Source organism: Ovis canadensis, chromosome 15, assembly GCF_042477335.2.
Source record: "Ovis canadensis isolate MfBH-ARS-UI-01 breed Bighorn chromosome 15, ARS-UI_OviCan_v2, whole genome shotgun sequence".
Taxonomy (NCBI): Eukaryota; Metazoa; Chordata; class Mammalia; order Artiodactyla; family Bovidae; genus Ovis; species Ovis canadensis.
Genome location: NC_091259.1, coordinates 54,743,288 through 54,746,866, shown reverse-complemented (window position 1 = coordinate 54,746,866; position 3,579 = coordinate 54,743,288).

The window sequence follows — 3,579 nt, the reverse complement described above, 5'->3', positions numbered from 1 at the left end:
ACAGAAATCTAAGTCCAAGACTAACTCTTCCCGGCAGGAGGCCCCATCCCCCTTCAGTGACTTTTTTAAAAAAACTTTTTATTTTTTATTGGAGTATAGCCAATTAACAATGTTGTGATCGTTTAAGGTGGACAGCAAAGCCCTTCAGTGACTTTTGAGCAGTGACTGGCCCAGGCCATTGATGTTCAACATGACTCTTCACCTTGGTGATGTGTCTGGGTACCCATAAAGGGTAAGAAGGGGTTAGACTGATTGAGGACCACTTGGCTGTGGTTGGACTTACCTGAACAATGCAGGAGGAGAGAAGAGGAAAGCAACATTTTTGTGAACTGTGCCAAGCCCAGCTCTGAGACTCTTAAAGAGTCTAACACTTACATATATTTGATAACCACACACACATACAAACAAACTTAGAACTGCTCAGAGAACAGTTTCATCCAAGCTCCATCAGGGACCTGCTGGGGGCATTCCCAAGTCTCTTTATCTTTGCCCTTGACAGGTCAATAATATTTCACCATTGCTGAAAGTCCAAGTTCCGCCCTTGCCCCCACCCCCACAGGCTTTGAAAAAATCACCTGGGATGGAAGGGCTGGAGGAGGTGTCTCTTTCAGAGAGACCTACTAGTAATTAGACTTTCTTCATAGTTTTTCTCTTAAGGGGAAAGTGCTTTGTTTACCCATCACAGAATAAATAAAACTGTCCTGGGGTTTCACAATATTAATAGCTGATTCTTGCTTAAATGCTGTCTTTTCAGTGAAACCTTTCTTGTCCACCTCATCTAGCTACTTCAGAATCTCAGTAGTTTCCTCTGTGTTACTTAATAAAACTTGAAATTATTTTATTTGTATATGCTTTTGCTTCTGCTAGTTTATGCTTTTTTTCTTTGCTAGTTTTGATTTGCCTGTCTTATGTACCATTATGTATTTAAAAATTTTTTTTAAATATTTTTTGGCAGTGCCACATAGGATCTTAGTTCCTCAAGACATTGGAAGGGTAGAGTCTTAACCGCTGGACCACCAGAGAAGTTCCTGTACCATTACATTTTCTTTACCTAAACTAGTACCGGGCATGTACAGGCATACCTCAGAGATAGCTAGAGTTTGTTTCTAGACCCTTGCAATAGAGTGAATATCGCAATAAAATGACTAGCAAATTTTTTGGTTTCTCAGTGCAAATAAAAGAGAAGTCACTCCAATGAGAAGGCTGCACATCACCACTGAAGAGTGGCCCCCACTCACCGCAACTAAGGAAAGCCAGTGTGCTGCAGTGAAGACCTGGAGCAGCAGAAATGACACAAGGAGATTAGTTTTCCTAAAGTTCAGTTCAGTTCAGTCGCTGAGTTGTGTCCGACTCTTTGTGACCCCATGGACTGCAGCACGCTAGGCTTCCCTGTCCATCACCCCCTCCTGAAGCTTGCTCAAACTCATGTCCATCGAGTCGGTGATGCCATCCAACCATCTCATCCTCTGTCGTCCCCTTCTCCTGCCTTCAGTCTTTCCCAGAATCAGAGTCTTTTCCAGTGAGGCAGCTCTTCGCATCAGGTGGCCACAGTACTGGAGCTTCAGCTATAATGTGCAATTATATATTACTATACTGTAGTCTGCTGCTGCTGCTGCTGCTGAGTCACCCCAGTCATGTCCAACTCTGTGCACCCCATAGACGGCAGCCCACCAGGCTCCCCCGTCCCTGGGATTCTCCAGGCAAGAACACTGGAGTGGGGTGCCATTGCCTTCTCCAGTGCATGAAAGTGAAAAGTGAAAGTGAAGTCTCTCAGTTGTGTCTGACTCTTAGCGACTCCATGGACTGCAGCCTACCAGGCTCATCTGTCCATGGGATTTTCCAGGCAAGAGTACTGGAGTGGGGTGCCACTGCCTTCTCAGACATTGTAGTCTATTAAGTATGTAATAGCGTTAGATCAAAAAAAGTGCATATCTTATTTTTAAAAAATGATTTTATTTATCTATCTTTGGCTGCGTTGGGTCTTTGTTGCTGTGTGGGTTGTTCTCTAGTTGCAGAGGGTAGGAGCTACTCTCTTGTTGTGGAGCACTGGCTCTAGGGCATGTGGGCTTCAGTAGCTGCAGCTCACAGGCCCAGTAGTTGTGGGTTGCGGGCTCCAGAGCACAGGCTCAGTAGTTGTGGTACAGGGCTCAGTTGCTCCACAGCACGTGGGATTTTCTCAGACCAGGCTCTGAGAATCGGTGTCTCCTGCATTGGCAGGCGGATTCTTTACCACTGAGCCACAAGGGAAGCCTCTATACCTTAATTTAAAAACACTTTATTGCTAAAAATGCTAACCATCATCTGAGCCTTCAGGGGGTTGTATCTTTTTGCAATAGTAACATCATAGATTACTGGAACAAATATAATAAAACTGAAAAAGTTTGAAATATTTCAAGAATTACCAAAATGTGCCACAGCAACATGAACTGAGCAAATGCTCTTGGAAAAAAATGTGCTAAAAGACTTGCTTAACCCAGGGTTGCAACAAACCTTCAATTTGTTACAAAAAAAAAAAGTACTATCTGTGAAGTGCAATAAAGCAAAGTGCAATAAACTAGGTATGCCTGTAATAGACGTTAAATAAATATTTGTTGAATGAAAAACATTAATTTCAAGTATTGATAGTGTTACCGATGTTGCTAAATTTCTGACAGTTTTTCTCCTTCCCAGGTAAGGAGAATATCAGGATTGGGGGTGTTTTATTTTGGAGACATACTGTGATCTAGGGATCACAGGTCTCCATGACACTGAGCATCTTGTGGTCTTGTGCCATTCTCCAGTGTCCAGCCCTACACTCCTCTCAGCTCTGCCATCCCTAGTATCTGCTATCTTCAGCAGTCACTGGGGTCTGCCTGTTTCTACCTGAGACGTAGCTGCAGGAGACAAACATGAACAGTCAGCTCTGGGCCAGGCTGAGGTTCCAGGATCCCTGTTCCCCAATCCAGCCTGAAGGGCCCCTGATCCCTCTCAGATGCCCTTGACATCCCGTTAAATAACCTCAGCAAAGGCCTCAGATCCCTTGTCTACTCTGCAAAGGTTCCTCCTGACAGGAAGACAGAGATTTCTGGGACCCCTGGAACGTGTTACCAGGCCTCTGCCATCAGGTTTAGCATCCTCTCCTGACTTACCATGAAAACATGTCATGTTAACACTGTTCCTCCCCTGAGGTTAGCGGACAAAGCTGGACTCCTCAGGCCCTTAGCAGCATGGGTAGCACCTCGACTCCCTCAGCAGATACCTGACACCCATTTCTCCCTCTGTAGGGTATCTCTGACTGGGCCCGCTTCCTCCTAGCTGCTGGGCACTGGGGGCTGCTACTCCCAGACTACCCTTCTCCTTGTCTTCAGCCTCTAAAATATTATATAACCTTCCTGGGATTAGCCCCCCTTGAGCACCCAGTGACCTTTCATCACCAACCCCTCAACAACCACCTCTAGCTCCAGAACTGTGTCCACGTGTCCTACAGGTTTCACTGAGCCTGCCTGGGGAGTGCTCACACCGAGCAGGAACACGGGCCGGAAAAGCCACTATGAGGGTCTTCAGTAGTACCGGCAGGGCCCTGCATGGACCTTCTGGTCC